General features: G+C 42.4%; 1 long non-coding RNA gene across 1 annotated transcript; it reads right to left on the reverse strand.

Moving 5' to 3' along the window:
• Positions 1 to 1,003: 1,003 nt before the first annotated feature.
• LOC129137157 (uncharacterized) lies at positions 1,004 to 25,248 on the reverse strand. The gene is made up of 4 exons (XR_008539375.2): positions 24,761 to 25,248; positions 24,557 to 24,640; positions 18,869 to 18,931; positions 1,004 to 1,092 (listed from the first exon to the last, which is right to left on the reverse strand). It is a non-coding gene; the product is annotated as an uncharacterized LOC129137157 (long non-coding RNA).
• Positions 25,249 to 25,266: the final 18 nt, after the last annotated feature.

Raw genomic sequence — 25,266 nt, forward strand, 5'->3', positions numbered from 1 at the left:
TCATAGCAATAAGTGAGTTTTCACTCTACTAGTTCCCATGAGAGCTGATTGTTAAAAGAGAGCCTGGCATCTCCCCACCTGCCTTCTCTCTCACCTTGTTGTGATTTGCACATACTGGTGCCCCTTCCTCTTCCACCATGAGTGGAAGCAGCCTGAAGCCATCACCAGAAGCAAATGCAGGTGCCTTGCTTCTTGTACAGGCTGCAGAACTGCAAGCCAAAGTAACCTCTTTCTTTATAAATTACCCAGCCTCAAGTATTCCTTTGTAGTAACACAAGTGTTCTAAGAAACTCCCCAACGCACAGCGTTTTTCAGGACTTAACATTGCCACCTAGCCCGCCAACGATCTTTACCACCTCTCCAACGCCTTTCTCCTCTGTGGGTTCTGGGAAGGACCTGTTTACTGGGATGGCAGCCAAGAGGAGATGGGAGAAGAGCTGTGCGATGGTCTCCATGGCCAAAATTCCCTAGAATGAGAAGCATTTTCTAAGATCCAGAAGCCCATGACAGCACTGTCTACTTTAAGGCAAGCTGTCCCAAGAGAAGCAGGTAAGCTCATTAGTGAGGAGCTGGGTCTTCCTTAATATCTATATTCCTTCCTCAAGGTCTTTATTCCCTGTTTAGGAAGAAATTCAAACCTGCTCAGCCCTGGCATCTCCCACCGGCATCTCCCAGATGCCTGAGCAGGTCTGTGGCACTAAACTCACAGGAGCAAATAGTAGAAGAAATACGTCTTCCATCCTGCCCAAGCTCTGAAACCACCTTTTGTGTTTCCTATAAATGTATTCACTCTTTTCACTGGACAACCATGGAAACCAGTAGCAAAGGCATTTTGTTAAGTTCTAACTCAAAAAGCTTAATCACATTTTTGGCAGCTTTTCTCTATGACACAGATGCATAAACTTCATTCTCTCCCCTTTTGCCCCTCAGCTTTGGGTATTAGGCATGTCTTAATAGACCAGCACAGCAGTTTAAAAGGAGAAAGTGTAAGCTTCCTGATACATTGGTTAACTCTGCTTCCATTCCTTTTGCAAACTTCTCAGCATTTTCCGAGAGCAACCATCTTCCATGGATCGGTATCTCCCTTTGGATCTGGAATCAGTAAGAGAGAGAACCTGTGAAATGCCATTCCTGAATAAAATATGGAAAGAGTTCATTCTGATTTTACTCATTTTTTACCATGCCAACTTCTCTCACATGTTGGAAGGATGTGTGCCCATGAAGGGGGGCTGATCAGGGGAGGAAAAGCAGGGAAGCCATCAAGACTGTGGAGGAATCAGAGCAGAGCAACGACTGTATAAAGAAGCAGCCAGCAAGCTGAGGCCAAGAAGGTCCGGCCCAGGCCAGACCAAGCAATAAAACCTGAAGGAAGGACTCTCTGTAGGGCAGTGGGACAGGGGGCAGATGTGATGGCGCAGAACAGAATGGCGAAGTTTCTGAGCCAGGCAATTTCAAGAAATCTGTAACAGAGGGACAAAGAATAAAAGGGAGAAGGAGCTATCCAGGAGAACAGGGCTAGTAGGAAGAATATAAGAAATCTAGCAGGCTGGTGGCCAAGCAGTGGTGTGCTAGAATCTATTCATATTAGTACTGGCTCATGAGAGCCCATTGTTACATTTTCAGGATTTTTGTGAGCCACTTGACATTAGGTTGGTTGCTGGAAATTGGCTACGTTGTATTCATACTACAGAAATTGATAAATGCTACAAATCCGGGTGCCTACCCACCTCTTGAAGCTCTCAATGGCCAGTTGTTAAAATTTACCAGCACACCACTGGCTGCCAAACTCCTAGGCTCCAGTGGCTTAAAATCCCAATGATCTAAGAGATCCAACTTGAGAGGTGAACTGGACAGCCTAGCCCCACCCCTTCTCTCCTCCTTGTGCTCTGAAGGGGCTGTGCCCAAGAGCATCAGAGAGGAAACTGCCATATGCCACCCACAGCCCCTGGGTGGGGACTCCCTGTAAAAGAGTAGTGATCACAGCCTAGACTAGAGTTCTCAAAGTGGGGTCTCCAGACCACCAGCAGCAACATCACCTGGGAACTTGTTAGAAATGCAGATTCTCAGGCTCCTCTCCAGGCCTGCTGAATCAGAAACTCTTGGAGTAAGGCCCAGAAATCTGTGTTTTAACAAGCCCCACAAGCAATACTGATGCTTGCCTGATTTTGAGAATCATCGGGCGAGGTTGTGGTAATGATAGTTGGGTCCAATTTGTGAACTAAGACAAAAATTTAAAAATGTATCACTGTGTCACAGTAAAGAGGATTGGAAAGATGGTGGGAGGTGGGTGCAAGATGGCCCAGCAAATGGTTCAGGATGAAGTCTTGAATTATGCAAAGGATTGGCAGGCTTTATGATCCCAGGTTGGAGAGGAGCTCATTAAGACCTGTGCTGGATAAAAACAGACACACAGACCCAATGGAATAGAATAGAGAATCCAGGAACAAATTCATACATCTACTGTGAACTCATTTCCAACAACAGTGCCAAGAACATACATTGGGGAAAGGACAGTCTCTTCAATAAATGGTGCTGGGAAAACTGGATATCCATGTGCAGAGGAACTAAACCAAACCCCTACCTCTCACTGTATACAAAAATCAAATCAAAATGGCTTACAGACTTAAATCTAAGATCTCAAACTGTGAAACTACTATAAGAAAACATTGTGAAAACTCTCCAGGACATTGGACTGGGCAAAGATTTCTTGAGTAATACCCCACAAGCACAGGCAACCAAAACAAAAATGGACAAATGGGATCACACCAAGTTAAAAAGCTTCTGCACAGCAAAGAAAACAATCAATAAAGTGAAGAGACAACCCACAGAATGAAAGAAAATATTTGCAAAATACCCACCTGGGTATCAATAACAGAATGTATAGGGAGTTCAAAAAACTCTACAGGAAAAAATGTAATAATCCAATTTTAAAATGAGCAAAAGATCTAAAAAGGCATTTTTCAAAAGAAGACATACAAATGGTAAGTATGTATACGGAAAGGTGTTCAACACCATTGATCACCAGAGAAATGCAAATCAAAACTATAATGAGATATTGTCTCACCCCAGTTAAGACGGCTTTTATTCAAAAGACAGACAACAGCAAATGCTGGTGAGGATGTGGAGAAAAGGGAACCATCATACACTATTGGTGGAAATGTAAATTAATACAACCATTATGGAGAACAGTTTGAAGCTTCCTCCAAAAATTGAAGATATAGCTACCATATATATGATCTAGCAATCCCACTGCTGGGTGTAAGCCCAAAGGAAAGGAAATCAGTATATTGAAGAGATATCTGCACTCTTATGTTTATTGCAGCACTACTCACAATAGCCAAGATTTGTAAGCAACCTAAGTGTCCATCAATACATTAATGGATAAAGAAAATATGGTACATATACACAATGGAGTACTACTCAGCCATAAAAAAGAACGATATTCTGTCATTTGCAACAACATGGACGGAACTTGAGATCATTATGTTAAGTGAAATAAGCCAGTCACAGAAAGACAAATTTCACATATTCTCACTTATTTATGGGAGCTAAAAATAAAACAATTGGGCCTGATGTGGTGGCTCATACCTGTAATCCTAGCACTTTGGGAGGCCAAGGCAGGTGGATCACTTGAAGTCAGGAGTCCAAAACCAACCTGGCCAACATGATGAAACTCCATCTCTACTAAAACTACAAAAAAATTAGCTGGGCGTAGTGGCAGGTGCCTGTAATCCCAGGTACTCGAGAGGCTGAGGCAGGAGAATTGCTTGAACCCGGGAGGTGGAGGTTGCAGTGAGCTGAGATCGTGCCACTGCACTCCAGCCTGGGTGACAGAGTGAGACTCTGTCTCAATAAATAAATAAATAAATAAAACAATGGAACTCATGGAGATAGAGAGTAGAACAACGGTTACCAGAGGCTAGGAAGAGTGGAGCAGGGGGTTGGAAGAAAGTGGGAATGGTTAATGGGTCCAAAATAGTTAGAAAGAATGAATAAGACCTAGTATTTGCTAGCACACAGGGTGAAAACAATGATTTATTGTACATTTAAAAATAACTAAAGGAGTATAATTGGATTATTTGTAACACAAAGAAAGAATAAATGCTTGAGGTGAGGATACTCCATTTACCCTGATGTGATTATTACACATTGTATGCCTGTATCAAAATATTTCATGTACCGCATAAATATATACACTTAATATGTACTTATAAAAATTAAAAATTAAAAAAAAAGACTTGTTCCGGACCTTAGTGATTCCTACATATTATTCAACACCATGTACCACGGCGAAGTTTGCAACATCTACCCACCCATCTATTTATTGATTCATTCATTCATTGAACAATTATCCTGAGGGAGCACAACTATTCAAGGATCCTGTGCTTTGCAAAAACAGGAGTGAATAAGTCACGTTCCCTACTCATAAATAGCTCATATTTCTAGAGGAGAAACAGTTGGGCAAAATATAACTACAATGCCCTAGCTACCTGACCCTAGCTAGGAAGGCTTTCATTTAAATTATATCATTTAGTTTTTATAAACAATCCAGTCAGCTATGACTTACTCCATTATATAGAGGAGAAAACAAAAGCTCAGGGAGGCGAAGTGACTTTTCTAAGGACACACAGTCTTTAAATATCAGAGCCAGGCTTGAATTCAGGTTTTCCAAAGCTAATTCCAGCTCCGTGTTCTCTGTATAACTGAGGCCTAAAAGATTGAACAGTTCCAGTTTTGCCCAGTGTTTTCCCCATGGTTTGTAGCAATTATAAAAATAGATATCACACGAGACCATGCTGAACCTTTCCTTTTTGTCTAAGTACTTCCTAAAGGAACAGTCCTGCCATGTGTCATTAAAGCAGGAGTTCTCACTGGGCACAGTGGTTCACGCCTGTAATCCCAGCACTTTGAGAGGCTGAGGCGGGCAGATCACGAGGTCAAGAGATCAAGACCATGCTGGCCAAGATAGTGAAGCCCCGTCTCTACTAAAAATACAAAAATTAGCTGGGCGTGGTGGTGCTTGCCTGTAATCCCAGCTACTCAGGGGACTGAGGCAGGAGAATCGCTTGAACCTGGGAGGTGGCGGTTGCAGTGAGCCGAGATTGAGCCACTGCAGTTCAGCCTGGAGACAGAGTGAGACTCCGTCAAAAAAGAAAAAAAAAAAAAAAAAAAAGGAGTTCTCTTTTTGAAAAATGCAAAGAAGAAATGAGAATTTGTTTTCAAAATTAAATTCAGAGTGATAAATTCCTCTCCTGGGACCCAATTCCATGAGCCTGTGGCCTGGCATTCTTTCCTTGGACTTATATGTAAAGACAGGCAATACCTTCTACCTGTATTTTTCTGCGGTTGGCATGATTTCTGAAGTAACTCTTAACAACACAGTGGTACGCTTCAACAGTAGAATTGTATACTTATGCAGATTTATGAGAGATTTTTGTTCTGTTAAAATTTCTTTTCTGAGGCAGTGTAATGGGAATACGTGCCAGATGGACTCAAGATGGTCTTATGTGATATCTATTAATATTACTGTTGCAACCCACAGGAAAGGCACTGGGTGGAGTTGGCTGACCCTGTCATGTGAAGCATGAGGCTTGCTATTGCCTACTTTAGCAGAGTGATGTGCAAGGGACGCCTGACACCAACTCACCCCAGCCTTGGTGAAGCGTTTACATTACTAGTCTATTTATAATAAAAAGCTCTGGCTGTGCCACTGAGGTCCTTTAGGAAAATAGCAACCCAAAGAGTTTATGCAAAATAATATCCTTATTTGCTTATTGGGCTAAAATGTGTCAAGGACAAGACTTTGGAAATAGGATGCACATGAATCCCAGCCCAAACCTTTTACCAGCTGTGTGACCCTGGGCAGACTTTGATTTCCATAAATGCAAGAGGGCAATAATAAAATATACTTTTCCAGGTAATCAGGAGTGTTAGCAATAATGTTCATAAATAACATAAAGTTCCAGGAGAAGAGTGGATGCTTAATAAGTGGTTACTCTTGTTTTCAAGATTTCCCCCCATGAAGTTACCTAAGAAGTGTAACATTTCCTCCAATGAATAATATGTGTGATGCATCGATCACAATGGATATATGTTGTTTAGAGTCAACCTTTTTTTGTTTTGGAACCTATCTTAAACTATGCTGGCAAACTTAAAAATTCAGCTAACATTTGGCCTAGAAAAAGGTAGAAAGGTTATGTTATGCCCCATTAAAAAAATGCCAATATGGTATTTTTCTCATTTTTACATGATGGTCTCTTATTCTGCATCAGTGATAATGAAGACTTTTTAATTATCAATAATTGTTCATTAAATATTGCCAAGCTGTTGCTAATTTTCTTTGGTGAACACTAGCAAAATATTTGCCTGGATGACAGTACTTGAGAATTATCCAAGTCCAAGAACACAGAATAATGGGAAACTAGGCCCTTCCTTTCTAATTTCCAGGGCTGTTTGTAGAACAGCACTTTCTTCTATAGCAGGCTCTCCAAGGACACCAATTTGGGCAAAATCAGGCACATCATTGCAAACCTGAGTGTGGAGACTTGCTCACTTGGCATTTACTGGAAAAAAAAATGAACTTCCACGTGCCACGGGCATTTAAATGCTTGCTAGACCTTGCGGTTGCAGAGGGGAGTCAACAGGACTCCTGCCTCCAAGGATTCTCAGTGGGCTGAGGTCTGCAGGCATGCATTGAATCCCACAGCGCAGAAAAAACTCCAACAAGTTATGAGCTTGTGTGATGCGGGAAGAAAGAACAGTTCTTGTAATGATACAAAGATAGAGGAGGCCACCTATCTGACAACTCAAATCTGATTTCATTATAAAAGTCACTTATTTCATAATGAAGTCAAAACTTCTGTTGCGTATGTATTTGTCTCAAAAAACTCTTTGGTTGTAAGTAAAGGGCAACAATTCAGGGGGCTTAAGGACTAAAATTCGGAATGGACTCAAGAATGCTTTGTGAAGCCTTGAGGCTTAAGTGACAGGACCTCTCAAGGGAGGTAGTCACAGTCAGAAAGCCCTCAGCTATCTGAGCAGTCCTCATACCTCACCTCTGTTTCTCTGTGTCTGTTTCATTCTTGTCTTTCTTCCACCTGTCCTACTCTGCCTTTCCAGATGAAGCACACAAAACAGGTGCCCCACAGCATCTAAGTACGTCTTCCCTAAATCCAATCAGCTAAGGGCTCTGTGTCTGGACCTTGTGGAACCAAGAGGCAGCTGCAGCCCACCCAGCTGGTAAGGGAAGTTCTTAGGGAAAGTGAGTCATCCCCCATTGTTAAAGCACTGGGTTGGGACTGTTCATAAGGTAAATAACCCAAGTTGCACACATAGCTATGGAAATGGTAGGTCAGAGGGAGAAGGTTCGGCTTCAGGTTGGAAAGAGAGGGATGTTTGCAGAAGAAATGAAAATCAATTGAGCATGGAAAGAAAGTTTTAACCAGCATAGTGAAGCAGCATCATTGTCTGGGGTAAATACCTGGGATTCGTTGTTTCATGGCCAAGGAAAACTAGGACACAGACACACAGAGGGTGAGGTTCAGAGTGGAAGTTTAATAGGCAAAAGAAAGAGCTCTCTTGCTACAGAGAGGGGTCCCAGAGAAAACGGTTGCCGCGTCCGCAATGAAATGCAGAAGGTTTTATAGATGAGCTTGAGGGGGCAGTGTCCGATTTACATAAGGCATGAAAGATTGGTTGCACCAGGTGTGCTATTTGCATAGTGCGTGTAAAAGCTGGCCGCCCCACCATAATTTTTTACTATGCAGATGGGTTCGCTGCCCGGCTGGTGCCATGTTGCCTGGTTCTTTTCTGTACACGTGGTGACAAAGAAAGGGGAAGATGGAGCCTCCAAGTTGAACATGCCTGGCCTTCAGGTAGCCCTTTCCTATTGGCACAGCTGCCGGCACATTCACATGTGCAAGCTTCCAGCTTGCTTATCTATGTCCACAGCTCGTTTTTTCAGGCTGCTCTTTGTTAGAAAAGAAGTGATTTGGGGGCTGTTTTTATTAAAACGGAAAATCTGCCGAGGACTCTGTTGCCCTTACTATCTGCTTAAATAATTTCTTTCTACCTCCCGTATCAGTAGGGATGAGGGGGCGGGGGCGGGGGTGGGGGGTTGGGGGGAAACCCAGACCCAAAGAGTGAAGAGAAGTCTAAGGAATAATCAGACAGTAACCGCTAAGACCAAAAGCAAGATAGAATTAGGTGCCAGGAATTAAATGAGGCAAGCAGTTCAGAACAAAACCTGGAGTGAGTTTGTCCTGAAGTTTCCCTGTGGGAAGTACATAAGGAAAGCTATGGTCCTTCCAAGATGGTGGCTGTGTGGAGCTACTTGGTCTCCATTTCCCAGCCGCATCTTCAATTAACCACTCACATCCTAACCCCATAATGGCATCTCATTCTTATTCTGGCTAGTTAACATCTATTGAGCAGTTAACCATGCACCAGGCACTGTGCTATCTATATTACTTGAAATGATTTCCCCAATAGTGCAGTGAAATAGGTGTCCTTATTTATATTTTACATATGAGGAAGCTGAGGTTTACGTGAAGCAAATCGCTTAGGGGCACATAGCAAGTAAGCCACAGGTGCAGCTTTGTGCGACAGACACTAAGACCTGTTTCTGCAATTACTATAGTGTCTATCCTCCATGTAGTCTATCTTTGATTTGTCAACTAGATTGTCACAAAACTAGCACCCGATACATCTAATTTTCTGCCTCCCTTAAGAAAATAACTTATAATTCCAGACCACCTTCACTGATTGGGGGAAGAAGCTGAGGGTGATGAATTCATGCAAATTCTGGGAAAAAGTCTAATATAAAATAAAAGACAGGCCAAGCCTCAAAAAACCTCCATCAGGTTTGTTGTTGTTTGCCTACTTTATGTTTTTTGGGTTCTGAGCTCTTGAAATTGCAATGGCTGCCTGTTTTCATTTGCAAAACGTCTCACCATAGCATTACAGCTTTGGTAAGTGCTTTTGAAAGCAAAAGAGCATATATATTTAGCAGAGAAGGTCAAAAAGAAGCCTCTAAATAGAAAAATATGTGTGCTTAAACTTTTGTCTCATTTAAATATGAAGATAAATTTAAGCACTCTTTGGTGTCCACAATTCCAACCTCATAAATTAGAAGCAACCATAGTAAATGCATCCAGCAGGATTTAAGCTATCCTTTTATTTCCCCTAATTATAAAGCATGGGGCTGAAAACATTCGCGCTGATTTACTCAATTTCCTATTGTCAAGTTCTATGTCTACACTTGATGTGATTATGTTAGTGTGCTAATTAAGTTTGTGTCCTTTACATACATCCTGCTTCCAGCAAAATAAGAAAATGCTAAGAGAAGTATGTTTTCCTTGAATGTGGTCTGGAATAAATAGGTCAAATGCCCTATGAGAGCAGAAAATATTATCTTTCGGGTTGAGCTGCCTTAGATACAATTTAATTTGAATGCTTGAACATATTTATGAGGTGCAAGAAGCAAATAGAAAAGAGCACTCAAGCTGTGTAGTGTGCCTTGCTTTCACCATTAGAGCTGAAACGATGGTGAATGTGCTCATATGTGAGCCAGAGTGTTTTGGGGGACACTACAGGGAGCAAAAGTCAAGAATATGCTGCTTGTATATTTCACCCAAGGCCACCTTTAACTCAAATTTATATCTTGTTCTATTTTTTTTCTGACTCGATTTATGCAGACATTTTCATTATTTTGCAGGTTGATATTCCTTCTGATTCTCAACTCTAGAAAAAGGCCTGGGGCCCAGGTCTTGTCTGTGATAATGCATATTCTTAAAAGAGACAAAAAGAGTCAATTGTTTCCCTTTGCAAATTAAAATATGACACGGTATTTTGTTAATACTTAAATTTTAAATTTCATGTTATTGAAAGAGCTTTTTTAGATTTATTTAGATGTAGATTTTTATCATGTGACACTCACGCATATATTAGTTAAGCTTTTCCTAAAATTGGATCATAGTCAGAGTCTTTCTTCTGAATCACTTACAACTCAGAGTCAATGTACATGTTTTTCTTCACACTTTCATCCTCTGGACTAGATGTTGAAGCATTTCTCATATTTGTCCCAATGCTGCCTCCAGGACGTTCTGCAAGTCTCGATGCTGAACTTTCTTGATCTTATTAGAAGGGTCATCCAAAGGTTTTTAGTCTACGTTGTGCATGCAGAGCATAGCAATTATGCCAATATGACAATGACTGTGAAACACTACTGACTGTAAGCCACCTCCTGATTTCAGAGAGAACCCTAGAATCCATGAAATACCGTAAATCCATAGCAGCAATCCTCCTAGGGTTGTTGTGAGAAATATCCTGGAATAGTGCCTAACACTTAGTAAGCATTCAATAAGTGATAGCTGTCAGCAATGCTACTCTAACTTGTTGGGATGGCTCTGTATATGTAAATTATTGAATAATTAGGGTAATAAATTATACCCATAAATTATACCCAGGCTTTAGTTACACAGGTATTTTAGGAATGTGTGCCTGTTTGGTCTCAAACAATGGGAAAGGATCTCCTATTCAGTAAATGGTGCTGGGAAAACTGGCTAGCCATATGCAGAAAACTGATACCGGACCCCTTCATTACACCTTACACAAAAATTAACTCAAGATGGATTAAAGACTTAAATGTAAAACTCAAAACTCTAAAAACCCTAGAAGAAAACCTAGGCAACACCATTCAGGACATAGGCATGGGTAAAGGCTTCATGACAAAAATGCCAAAAGCAATTGCAACAAAAGCCAAAATTGACAAATGGGATCTAATGAACTAAAGAGCTTCTACACAGCAAAAGAAACTATCATCGGCTTCAACAGGCAACCTATAGAATGGGAGAAAAATTTTTCAATCTACCCATCTGACAAAGGTCTAATATCCAGAATTTACAAGGAGCTTAAACATATTTGCAATAAAAAAAACCCAACAACCCCATCAAAAAGTGGGCAAAGGAGGCCGGGCACAGTGGCTCACACCTGTAATCCCAGCACTCTGGGAGGCAGAGGCGGGCGGATCACCTGAGGTCAGGAATTTGAGACCAGCCTGCCCAACACTGTGAAACCTCGTCTCTACTAAAATACAAAAAAATTAGCCAGGGGTGGTGGCGTATGGCAGCAGTCCCAGCTACTTGGGAGGCTGAGGCAGGGGAATTGCTTGAACCTGGGAGGCAGAGGTTGCAGTAAGCCGAGATTGCGCCACTGCACTCCAGCCTGGTGACACGGCGAGACTCCGTATGAAAACAAAATAAAACAACCAACCAAACAAAAAACTAAGAAATTAGCCGGGCATGGTGGCAGGCACCTGTAATCCCAGCCACTTGGGAGGCTGAGACAGGAGAATCGCTTGAACCCAGGAGGCAGAGGTTGCAGTGAGCCAAGATTGCACCACTGCACTCCAGCCTGGGTGACAGAGTGAGACTCCATCTTAAAAATAATAATAATAAAATAAATGAACAAATAAATTAATTAATAAAGTGGGTAAAGGATACGAACAGACACTTCTCAAAAGAAGATATTTATGTGGCCAAAAAAACACATGGAAAAAAGCTCAACATCACTGATCATCAAAGAAATGCAAATCAAAACCACAATGAGATCTCACGCCAGTCAGAATGGCGATTATTAAAAAGTCAGGAAACAATAGATGCTGGTGAGGCTGTGGAGAAATAGGATTGCTTTTATGCTGTTGGTAGGAATGTAAATTAGTTCAACCATTGTGGAAGACAGTATGGTGATCCCTCAAGGATCTAGAACCAGAAATACTATTTGACCCAGCAATCCCATTAATGGGTATATACCCAAAGGAATACAAATCATTCTACTATAAAGACACATGCACATGTATGTTTATTGCAGCACTATTTACAACAGCAAAGACATGGAACCAACCTAAATGCTCATCAGTGATAGACTGGATAAAGAAAATGTGGTACATATACACCATGGAATACTATGCAGCCATAAAAAGGAATGAGATCATGTCCTTTGCAGGAACATGGATGAAGCTGAAAGCCATCATCTTCAGCAAACTAACACAGGAACAGAAAATCACATGCACATGTTTATTGCAGCACTATTTACAACAGCAAAGACATGGAACCAACCTAAATGTCCATCAATGATAGACTGAATAAAGAAAATGTGGTACATATACACCATGGAATACTATGCAGCCATAAAAAGGAATGAGACCATGTCCTTTGCAGGGACATGGATGAAGCTGGAAGCCATCATCCTTAGCAAACTAACACAAGAACAGAAAACCAAACACTGCATGTTCTCACACATAAGTGGCTGCTGAATATTGAGAACTCATGGACGCAGAGCGGGGGACAACACACACAAGGGCTTGTTGGGGGTTGGGGGATGAGGGGAGGGAACTGACGGGTCAATAGGTGCAGCAAACCACCATGGCACATGGTTACCTATGTAACAAACCTGTACGTTCTGCACATGTATCCCATTTTTTTTTGAAGAAATAAAGAAAAAGCTAATCTGAAAAGTCTACATACTGTATGGTTCTAAACTATATAACATCCCACAAAAGGCAAAACTACCGGGATAGTAAAAAATTAGTGGTTTCCAGGGATTGGTAGGGAAGGAGGGATGAATAGATGGAGCAAAGAGAAGTTTTAGGGTAGTGAAACTATTCTTTATGATACTATAAAAGTGGATACATATCATTATACATTTATCCAACCCCATGGAATGTATATCACAAATGTAAACCCTGATGTAAATTGTGGACTTTGGATGAAAATGATGTGTCAATGTAGGTTTATTGACTATAACAAATGTACTAGTCTGATGGGACGTGTTGATAGTCAGGAGGCTGTGTGTGTGGAGGGGTAGGGGGTATGTGGGAACGCTGTACTTTTCACTAAATTTTGCTGTGAACCTAAAACTGCTCTAAAATAATATCTTTTAAAAGCAGAAACATTTCTAGATTAAAGAGACATAAAGTCATGACAATGAAATATAACATGTGATCCTGGGTTGGACCCTGAACAAGGATTCTTTTTTTCCATACAGGACAATTTTGGGATAATTGGGAAAAAATGAATAAGGTTCATAGCTTAGATAATTATATCGATGATAATTTCTTGATTTGATAATTATAATATGGTTATATAAGAGAGAGCCCTTTTTCTCAGGAAATACACAGAAGTATTTAGCAGAAAGGACTCTGTCTCCAGTTAGTCTCAAATGGTTAGGAAACAACAACATTGGTATATATATATATAGATATATATAGATATAGATATAGATAGAGAGAAGAAATGATAAAGCAAATGTGGCAAAATGCTAACAGTTGGGGTGAAAGGCTTATGATAGTTCTTTCTACTATTTTTGCAACTCTATTGAAAGCCTGAAATTATTTCAAAATAAAAAATATGAATAATTGGGAAAACAAACCACTTCAAAGAAAATAAGAAGTACACGAAGAGTATTAAACTCATTTTGAACCAATGATAGCATTCTAAATTCCATTCTGAACGCTTTTGTTATTGACATGCACACTCATAGAATTATAGTCTTAGTGTTCGCTTCTTTCTTTCTGCTTTCTTTTAAACTCAACATTATTTCATGTAAACAATCTCTGCATTGATAGAGTGCAAAGACCTGCTACTTTCTAGGGATGTTTTAGGATCCCACCACTTGGCTGGGCCTTGGTAGCTTATGAATTTTTTTTTGTTATTTATCAATTCCTAGCATGTTTATCTTATTCTACAAAAAATAGTGTCAGAGCTAGTATTGTTATTAACTGTAAAAAGCCTACTCACCTCACCTACCCCAACCCCTTGTTCTCGCATCCTGTAGCATCATAAGATGCAATCACCTACCAGTGAAAGCACAATGATGAGTTCTCAGAGTGGTTAGCCTGCTGGCTCCTGCATTGTTAGTCTATGCAGAGACCCGATTTTGAATCTTGACCATGTTTGCGACTAGCTGTATGATCTTAGGCAAGTTATCGAGTCTCTCTAAGCCTCTGTTTCCGTTTATTTCATTTACTTAAGTCTTTCTCAAAAGTTTGAATGTAGATCTTGCTCTATATGTGAATCCTGAATACCTGCTTACTCTATTTTTTGTTTCCCCTATTTACAGAGAACTTCCTCAATCTCATTCCAATTTACTTCACTAAGTGAGCAAGAGAAGTTACATATCAAGTTTCTGTGTTAAAATGGGATAACATTATCAGTGGAGAGAGCTCTAGTTTGCATAAATTAATACTTTACGATTGACTGAGCAAGAATTTTGGAGTCAGATTTGTCTGTATTCACATATTTATCTATGTCACTTATCAGCTATGTGACCTTAGGCAAATTCCTCTTTAACTCTGTAAGTATCAGTCACCAGATCTATAGAAAGAAAATAATATTAACTACATTAAAGAGTTACTTTAAAGGGTTAAATGAAATCTATATAAAACAATTTTGCAATATTTTAGACACTTTGTAGATATAGACATAGTTTGTATATATATGCACATATATAGATGTTGACCTAAATACTCACATAAAAATAAATATGATATAGTTATTTACAGATTAAAATTGGAAATCAGTGAGACAAAGATGCTCTCTAGAAAGGTCAGGGGCTGCTCAGCATCACCCTGGGGCATGATTACTCCCCTTGGTCTGGAACCTTGGTTTTTCTTTTTAGCTCAAGCAGAGCTCATCAGGTCCTGAGGGACAGACTGAACTGATCAAATATCAGTTTATTTTTAATAGGGAGCAAAAATGGCAAGTACACTACAGTGAACCTGTGGGCTGATCCGCTCATTACCTTTTACGGGAAAGTCTCCTTAGGAAGCCAGAGTATCCTCTGAAGGTTGCTGGGGCAGGGTGGGGTGTGTGTATGTACACATGTGAAGTATAGGCCAGAAGTGGAGTGACGGGGGATTAGAAAGATGGCCTTGTGGCCAATATCACTGAGTCATACATAATAGCCTAATGTGCCCCCATCAAGGAGAAGAGCTGGCAGCATGATTAGGGAACCACTTGAGTCCTGGACACATCTTGTTTCTTGACGAGGCTCCTCATAGACCATTCCTTGCTATTGACAAAGAAGTTCTTGTGTATCATTGCTTGTTATTTTGTTTTTCTCCAAAATGTTACTTGTAACAAGTCTTTATTCTTCCCCCTCTCCTCCAATACACATTCATCTTTAGCAGGTCTTGTTAGATTTTCTAGCTCTTTTTTTTTTTTTTTTTTGCATTTGACCCAAAAAAGATATTCTTTTAAGTCAACATCTGCCCTAAACAGTTATATCTAATTTGTGCTTATTTCTAGTATCTTGCCTTCAATTTCCTGTTACTATGGTCAGAATTTCAGAAACAGCTTCAGAAACCATCATGCCAACTCAGGAAACAAATTCCTTTTCTTTTTGAGCCCTGTGAGTAGGATGACTGGGGAAACACCTAGTTAGGAATATACTTTGGTCCAGAAAAAAAGAAAAAATGGGAGTTTCAAAGACACGTTATATGAACAACCTCTGAGACATGTCACACTCAGCAAGGGTGCTAAGGCCCTGCCATTGGCTCTCCATTTGGCCAAATTCTTATGCATTATGTAAACAACTTAGGTACCAGGAACAAAAGCAGAATGCTTTTCATAATGAATATTGGGAATGTCAGGGATTTTCCTATTCAAGTATCATGTAACATGAATATGATTTGATATACAAATATTCTGTTTAAGTTACAATTTTAGAGACTCAACTGATGAAATAGAGACCAGGTGAGGATTTGTGTTTTCCTCTAGGCATTTTCTTTTCCTCAATGTTGTAGTGCGTTGGAGTTTAACAACAGTAGTGTAGGAATGAGACGACCCCAGCCCTGTCTTTGCCATCATCCCACATTCTTACCAGTGATTTCCTTTGTAGCCAGGGGTTTGACTTTTAATAATGTATAAAATTGAGAAACCCAGACCTAGAGAAATTTACCATTATCCATCTCTCATCATTGTCCTGTTGAGACCACGCGGGCAGGAGGAGAGACCCCCATCTTGGCAGATCAGGAAGGAATGGGTGTCTCATTTTGAATCACCTAGGAGAATAGCTAATCTTAAGCCAGGAATTGAGGTGGGCTCTGGACTGGCTAAGGAAGGAACTTCTCCCTCGTTCAGGAGGCTAGAAGGAATTGGAACTCTGGATTTAAGGTGTAGTGAGGGCTGGAGTATGTGGGTGGTGAGGGGTGCACCCAGAGGCAGGCCAGCCAGATGCTACCAACACACCTCTTTGGTTTGTTTTTCAGTTAATAGAAAGTTGGTTTCCAGTGCAAGTATTAGATGAATTAGCAACACAGGGAAATGGTGAGTTTCTGGAGCAGTCAGCAGTTACTGCAGCCATAGCTAGAACTACTTCTGGGTTCTGACCCCGCATGCAGGTGAGAAGGAGGAGCAGGAATGGCCCTTTGTAAGGGAGGAGAGCAGAGGCCTGCCCTGAGGCTAACTCTGGATGGCAGCCATGGTGTTGGCAGCAGTGCCAGGAGAACAGAAATCAAGCAGGGTTGCTGGAAGAGATGGGTGCTGATCAGGAGGGAAGTCTGGAGTAGAGGTGGCAGGGAAGTGGATGACAGTGTGACAAGAGGCAACCAAGGCAGGTTTGTGCAAGATTCAGCTTCCTTGAGGACCACCCCCGCAACCTGCCCAGAGAGGCCTGGGGGTGGGAAACACTGTGAAAACTGGAGTTCTCCCTAGCAGGGGTGGTGGGTATTTGTGTTATACTTTAAGACACAAGAATGGAGTAGTTGTGACTGCTTCTCCTTCTGCCCAACCCACAACTTCCCTCCAACCCACAACTCCTCCACTTTTGCTCAAGATGCAAAAGCAGCACCTCTCTCTTCCACCCCAACCCTTAATTTCCTAATAGTCTAATACACAGGGAAAATGAGAAAGTTTCTTAGGTTTACCTCTAAATTGTGTACTAGATGGTTTTTAAGGTCACCGCTAAAATTCTATGACTCTGTGTTTGAAATAGTCATACATTCAAAGGACCGAAATCTAATTCCTCAATGAGTTAGACTGAATGTTCTCGAAATAAATTTTCTTAAACAAAAACATGCTTCATTTCCCTCTAAGAGTGTGACCTACAGGAAGGAAAGTCATTGTCACCTGTCCTTTGTTTGTGGTAATTTGCATGCTAATGATCGCGCAGTCCCAGACCAGTCGGTTGGATAATGAACTTGGCGGAGCCCTGTTGTATCAGAGTAACCAGTGTGGACGCCAACAGAATGCTGAGAATCACTTGGAAGAGAGATTAATCATTAACCAACCCTACTAATTCACAATCATTAACCAACCCTACTAATTCACTTGGCATTTTTAAGCAAAGATTACTTCTCTGTATATAACATAAGAAAAGATCAGATGCACATATTCAGCATTACTTGCTAAGACGTCCAGGTAATCATATTATGCTCAAAAAGATTGTTTTCAATTGCGCAGGTGGCTTCCAAAATGAATTAATACAACAGGAAGGTGGTTAGCTATTAAAATCTGAATAATTTCATATATGTGGCACTTCTTCACTAATAAGACCAAGTAAAAAATGCCTGGACCAGTGAAATAATGGTGTTAAAATGATTTGAAAGTCAGAAGGTGCTGGGCGTAGATGAGAATTTGTTATAACTACAACTGGTAAATGGAGTTACGTAGATGAGAATTTGTTATAACTACAACTGGTAAATGGAGTTACTGAAATCTTTCCCATGGACTGGGAAAACATGAAGACTTATACTGAATAGGGCACTAACTGATGAGTAGAATATCTTCTTTTTCCTATGTCCCTGTTGTTCTCTAAGAGTAACTGATGTAGCTTTTAATATGAGTCAGAATCAAAGCAGGAAATTAAAAATAAAAATCCAGAGAAGAAGGGTTAATGATTGAGAGATGCTGGGGTTCCCTAACACTGCAAACGTGTTAGCTTTTGCAGGGAGACACAACATTTAGCTCTATGTATGCTGCCATGGAAGAGACAAAGGGATGGAAACATGCTGCTTATATGATCACTGATGTCTGATAAGATACTCAATCACTCACTCCATGAGTATTAGAATATTTCATATGGCTCAGGCTATGAGCTGGGTACCAGAAAAGAAAAAAAAATGAAGGTAGTAGCTCATACCTAATGAATTAAATAAGATGTTATTTTAAAAACCAATCCTTGTGTAGTGAGATATGTGCTAGAACAAGGAGAAAGCAGGAATTTGGAAGTACATGTCGGAAGAAGCCCTGAGCACACCACCAGGAAGACAGAAGCAATCCATGCATGGTTCCTGATGAATGAGAGGTTCACTGGGGAGAGGGGCATTTTGGGCAAAGGGAATAGCATGGTGCACGTAGGAAATGACTGTGTGGCTGGATCTTACTGGAGCATAATTGGTGGGGAATGGGGAGCAACTATGGAGGTAAAAATGGACAGGAAGGTAGAATCAGAGACATAGGGGTTCATTCCAGAGCCTCTGCCCTTGGACTGATTCATGAATGTTTCTTTTTGTGCTTGCTAAATTTGTTTCTGCATTTATCTTTGTTCATTTTTCCCTTGCTATAATTTTTTTTCCCACTTTGTGGCAGACATCTATGGAAATGTCCTCCTAGCCTGTCCATAGCCCTATCATCTTGAGCTCTGCTTCTCTGGAGCTCCAGCCTCTAGGTCCCATCAGGGGAGGCTTCCTTCCCACATATTCTTGTCTCCTCTCCCCACCTGGGACAGCATGGTCCCCAGCGCAAGGCTGGCCTAGGAACAGGCATGTGACTCGAATCAAGGCTTCCTCCAACCTTTCCCTAAGTCGCCATTCCTTCCAGAGAGGGTGTCCCTTTCTGATCATGGGAGCCAAAGATAGTTTCCATCCTACCTGTCAGGAGCGATGTATCTTCACCACGTGGAGGAAGGTGTGTGCAGCGCGAAAGAATGACACCTGAAGGGAAGGAGAGGGGAAAATACACACAGGGAGTCCTTGTGAAGTCCAGATGCCTGGTCCCAGTTTTCCTGAAGTCGAACTGTATCCCTGCCCTTCTGAGTTTTGGTTGTTAACCCTTCCTTTGGGATACCTGGGCATCCTTAGCACCTTACCAATAATATGGCTACATAAGCTAATGTGAGTTGGGGTGTTTTCAGGTACAAAACACTTATTGACCCTGAGATTTCTGAGCTAAATGCTAATTTCACATATTTCCATTCATTTCTATTTAATAAACAAGTATTTGCAGCTGTGAATTTTTCTCTGCAGCTAGCTTTTGATACAGACAGTCATCATTATACTATTTTCCAAATTGTCAGTTGCTTTTTCATTTTAATTAAATTTGTCCCATCTCATTTCAGGGATGGGAGGCTGAACTTACCTCACCCCTTTGATAATAATATCAACAAATATTCTATACCAACCACATACCAGATAATGTTCCAAGCTTTCTACAAACATTAACTCATTTAATTCTCACAAGAACCCTGTAAGATCGTACTATTAATATCGCTAGATCGTGGATGAGGAAATGGAGGCACAGGGCATCCAACTCACACTGAGCAGATAAGTAGAGTTGCTGAGATTCGAACAGGGGACTGTCCGGCTTCCAAGTCCATGCTCCGAGAGCAGCTTAGAATCTAAAGTGCAATGTTGTCACAGCCCTGTGCGGTAGAAAAGGCCAGCCCACATGCTGCTAGCCCCTGAGACAGCCAGAGAACACAGCAAAAGCACCAGCACAAGCATGTGCTGTTCTTCAACACACAAAGAAGCTCAGGCCTCAGGACACAGGGTTCTGTTTGCAAGAGAACAACTCCCAAGAGACAAGACGCAGCCAGGAAGCAAGATTATGCCTGTAACATCGTGGTCCCATCATTGTTTCCAAACCCACTCAGTCATTGCCCCATGCCTTCCTCCTGGGGCCGGGTGCTTTGGGTCCATGCTCGGGGAGGAGTAGGGAGATGGTAAGTGGGGCAGAGTTATCCAACAGGCCAAGAGTAAATCAACCTCAAATCAACATATTTTACATTTGTCCTTCATTGTTGTTGATCTCATCTACCAATAACTAGAAAATCTTGGTTAAAGTCTCTACTGGTAAGGTGATTTTTGTTAGCTTCTCCTTAAATTCCTGGTAGTTTTTGTTGTGTACATTTTAGTACTATGTTACTTGGTCTTGATTCCTAAGAGTTCATGGATGGTACATTCTCACCATGGATATGTTTCCATCTGTTATATTTTTCACTTTAGATTGTCTCTTTTTATCCCTGTAGCAGGGTGAGAAATTTACTCATACCATACTCATTTGAACTAAATGAATTTTAACCTTGAGAGCTCATAGTATTTCTTTGTTTTACACCATCTCTTAGAAAGCTCAGCATCACCCAGGTGAATGCACAGTCATTCTTAGGTCCTTTCTCTTTCACTTCCAGCTCCCCTTCAAGGTGGTGTCTAGGTGGTCAAGGAGGGAGTGGTGAGAGAAAAGGGAGCCTTAGAGCCTTGCCCGCCTCCATTCTGAGGGGCTGGGATGGTCATTTGGCTGGTGAAAATTAAGGTATCTTTAGGAAGCCTCACACTGAGAGCTGATATCTGTGGCCTTGGTTTGGGGCCTTGTTCATTGAATCTTGCCTACTATAGCCTTTTAGTCCTCACCCAGATATCTGTTAATTTAGACCCTCAATACCTTCATGTCTCCTCACCTGTGGGACACCTAGCATACTTCACAGAGCCACGAGGAGCCAGGAGTGCCATATCAAGCCCAGCTTTGCAGCTACATCCTTCGATCCCTGCAGAACCACCCTGTGTGTTATCTTCCCCAAGACTCCCACATGGGTGGTGGCCAGAAACCCCTCTGCTTTTGGCTATTCCATCAGCTGGCTTGATATACCTTCCACGGAAATTAGAGCACCTGGGTCTGACTGCCTGTTTCCCCTCCCACCCTCCTTCCTTCCTTCTCTCCACTCTCCATGAAGGTAAAGCACGACAAGCTTCCCCTTCCTATCTCTGTGGGACAGAGACTTGCCATATTTTTCTTCTTCCCTCTGCAATACTATCACAATACATTTTAAAGTCTCTAAAGTGTATACAGCACACGCATTACTTCCTTCAATGTCATCTTCACCAAAACTCAGCACAGTAGGTAACATCATCCGCATTTTCCAGGTGAGGAAAGTGAGACTTAGAGAAGTTTCATGAAGTGACAGAGCAAAAACCTACACCACACTTTCGCTTCAAAGGCTGGTGCTTATGCCTTTTTGTATAAAACTAAGATCTCATCCACATTTGATCGGTTATAAGTCCATGATTCTTGGTGTAAAGGAGAGACTTGATAGAGAAGAAGACAGGGGTGGGGGCTGGGGGTAGTGCCTGGACAGACAATCCGTGGGCGGTTGTCACCTGTGTAGAAATAAAGATAAGGAGGTAGCAGTGGGGATAACACAGACCCATGAGCCTTTATCTCCAGCAAAGAGAGAGAGAAGTTAGATAGAATGGAGGAGGAAGGAAGGGTTGAGAGGAGACATATAAATGGAGAGAAAGCCTGTGGTTATATCCATGGCAGCCCTACCATGCCTCTCCTGCAGAAGCCCGTGCGTTCATTCCTGGTTTCTTCATATCTTAAAGTGAAGTTAAAAGAAGATAAAATTAGCCAGGCATGGTGGCTCACGCCTGTAATCCCAGCATTTTGGGAGGCCGAGGTGGGCGGATCACGAGGTCAGGAGATCAAGACCATCCTGGCCAACATGGTGAAATCCCATCTCTACTAAAAATACAAAAATTAGCTGGGCGTGTTTGGTGGGGGGTGCACCTGTAATCCCAGCTACTTGGGAGGCTGAGGCAGGAGAATTGGTTGAACCAGGGAGTTGGAGGTTGCAGTGAGCTGAGATCGCTCCATTGCACTCTAGCCTGGTGACAAAGCGAGACTCCATCTAAAAAAAAAAACAAAACAAAAAACAAAAACAAATAAAAAACCGGGTGCAGTGGCTCACGCCTGTAATCCCAGCACTTTGGGAGGCCAAGGCAGACGGATCACCTGAGGTCAGGAGTTTGAGACCAGCCTGACCAACATGGAGAAACCCCGTCTCTACTAAAAATACAAAATTAGCTGGACATGGTGGTGCATGTCTGTAATCCAGCTACTCGGGAGGCCAAGGCAGACGGATCACCTGAGGTCAGGAGTTTGAGACCAGCCTGACCAACATGGAGAAACCCCGTCTCTACTAAAAATACAAAATTAGCTGGACATGGTGGTGCATGTCTGTAATCCAGCTACTCGGGAGGCTGAGGAAGGAGAATTGCTTGAACCTGGGAGGCAGAGGTTGTGGGGAGCCAGGATTGCACCATTGCACTCCAGCCTGGGCAACAAGAGTGAAACTCCGTCTCAAAAAAAAAAAAAAAAAGATAAAATTGCCTTGGATCATTATATATTATACAATGGAAATCCTTTGTCTCAAGTATTAGGACTTAAACGGATATGAAGCAGAACTCAGGTGGCTGCTTTCTCCCATCAAGTTAAAAAAAAAAAAAAAAAGAAGAAAGAAAGAAAGAAAGGCTGTGGACCCTGGTACACATTAGCACAGCAGCTGGTCAACTCTGGTCATTTCTAGGAGCGCTGTGCTCAGAATCGTGTGCTATGGGCCCGGTGGATCTGCATTAATCTTTTCAAAAATGCAAATCTCAGCTTCAAATTCAACAGCCTCCTCTGGAATTTCAAAGAGTTCTAGGTTGTTTAAAGGTTGAGTGGAATTCCTGAGCCTGTGTTAACTGGTCACAGTCTACTGACTCTCATAATTAGCGCGAGACCACTGTGTTGTGTAAATGCCACTCAGTATTCAACAATGACTAACCACTCCATTTCAGATTGTTTACTTAAGTGGGGGGCTTTCATCCACAATCAGTGTTTCCGAGCATTTAACCTATTTAATACTGAGAGACGAGAGAGAAGGCGAGTTGCCCATTTCTCTATTTCTTCCCCTACACCCTAACTGCTCCCCAACTCCAGCCACCAAATCCCAGTATTGTGCATAGCCCAGTTCTAAGTCTTGTCTGGCTATTAAGCTGCATGACCTTGGCTACCCTGAGCCTCAGTTTCCTTATCTGCAAACTCCAGGGGCAGAATTGGATGATGTCGAAGGTCCTTTCTACCTCTGAAATACACTGACTGGGGGAGAAGATGAAATGTCTCCTTTGTGAAAATCTAAACGTATTTATTACGTACCAAAAACCACAGCACGGCCGACTCCAGACTTGGGAAGTGTCTAGCAGTTGTCCACGTGTCGCCTGTCTTTTATTGCAATGGACCAGTGCAAGAAGTAGGAAGCTTGAGCAAGATCCAGTTTTAAAGATATCAGCCGAGTAACATTTAGAAAAATGGGCAGAACACAACAGCAGAGTAAGAAAGTAAAACTTGTCAACAAATCTGTATGGTTAAATGTGTGTGTGCGTAAGAGTCATGTTCGCTCATATTTTATTTTTTAGGGAAGATATTAGAACTGTATTTGGAGACAAAATGAGCCATGGGTCCTGGCTGAAATGCTAAACTGATACATAAACACCAAGGAGAGGAACTTGCTTCCTTCTAAGGGGTGTGGAAAGTTGGAGAATAAAAGAGCCTCGTGGGATAGGCGGCAGTGATGCCAAGTGCTATTTATGGGCTATTTATGGGCCACCAGAGATTGAACTGCCTGTGGGGAGAAGGATCCACAAGGGACTCTGGGTAGCAGAAATATCTGAGATGGAGTTTTACCTTTTTTGATGTGGAGTGAGTGAAGAGAGCCTCCTCTTTTACTTTCCTTAAGAAATCTTCAGTCCAGTATACGTTATACATTAATTAAGTTGGTATTTTGAGTGTGTTGCTTTTCGGGGTATGTAGAAGAGAGGCTGAATTCTCATTTGGCTTGATGTTGGAATCAGGAACAGTCAACTTTGATATGGGGCATAAGAGCGGGCCATAGCTGATACCCTGGTTTCTCTGTCTGGGCCTGGCCTATCTTGTGGCTGGGTGCACACCTGCTTTATTTTTTACTTGAAATGTCTTCTTTTTCCACCTGTCCTACTCATGTCTTCAAAGCCTAATTTTCATTTTCCCTGATCACTCCACCTCCTCTCTGCCCTCATTCATTCATTAGTGACTACAGGCTGGAGATGCCAATTTCAGGGCTTCTGCCCTAAGCCCCCAAGGGAGCTGTGTGCTTCTTGAGTGCAGATACTTTATTTCACTCTTCCCCACTCTACCCCCCAAACCAGAAGAACGGAGCTCCTGTTTCTTCCTTTCCATGGTAGGCCCAACACCTGGCTTTGTGCCTGGCACACAGCAGACATTCAACATTTGTAGAACTGATAGACTATTAGATTAGTAGTGACAAATACTCCCCGAAGAAAATGCTTATTTGAACATACATCCCAAATTTTCTGCCCTCCAGAAAATGCTTCCTTGGAAGAATTTAAGACAGTTTGATGTCTCTGCAAACATTATCTGCGTTTAGGGACCAACTTGCCCTTCTCAGGGTTCACCTGGGATGTCTTTATTCTTCCATTTAACCTTTACAGGGGACCCCGATGGTGACGTGTCTTCCTAGGGGCCATTACCTCTCTCAGGGATCCTAGTGTCTGGTAGAAAACAACAGCTCCAAGTTCTCTGCATCCAAACTTCGCCAGGATACGCAGATAAACCTATTAAAAAAAAATCTTTTTAAATTCTCAACTTGGTGGTGTAAATAAGGCCCTTGCAGCGCCCTCAAGTAATAATCAACGGCAGTCATTATGGAAGGAGGGTAGAGATGAGCGCCTTACTCAAAGCCAAGACATTCACAATTTCTCGGGCCGGCTGCCTGTGCCTGGGCGTGTGCACCGTGCACTCCGAAGCTGTGTGCGGCGGTGGCCTTGGAGGTGCCCGTGGCCTTAGGAATTCCCGGGGTCGGGCACCCTCCGCTTAGCACCGGGCCGTGTCCCCGGCCTGGGAGCCGAGCAGCGCGGCTCTGGCATGCTAAGTGGGCAGCACTGGGGCGCCTTTGTTCCTCGCGGCCGTCTCCCAGGACCGGCTTCCCTCTGAATCTAAATGGGCTTCTCCCTCACCCGCTCCGCCCTGGCCTCCTGGCCTGGGCACGGCGCCCCTGGGTAATGCGCGCCCGGACACCTGGGGCGTGGGCGTGCGGGGGCAGCCCGGGCTAGGCGAGCGCGGGAGAGGCGCCTGCGGTCCCAGCCCGGCCAGGCCCGAGCACCTGCGCGAGCCCGAGGGAGCGCCCGGCCCTCTGCCCCCGCCAGTCGCCGGCGCCCAACTTGGGGGTCCCGCCGCCCGC

Source organism: Pan troglodytes, chromosome 16, assembly GCF_028858775.2.
Source record: "Pan troglodytes isolate AG18354 chromosome 16, NHGRI_mPanTro3-v2.0_pri, whole genome shotgun sequence".
NCBI classification, from domain to species: Eukaryota; Metazoa; Chordata; class Mammalia; order Primates; family Hominidae; genus Pan; species Pan troglodytes.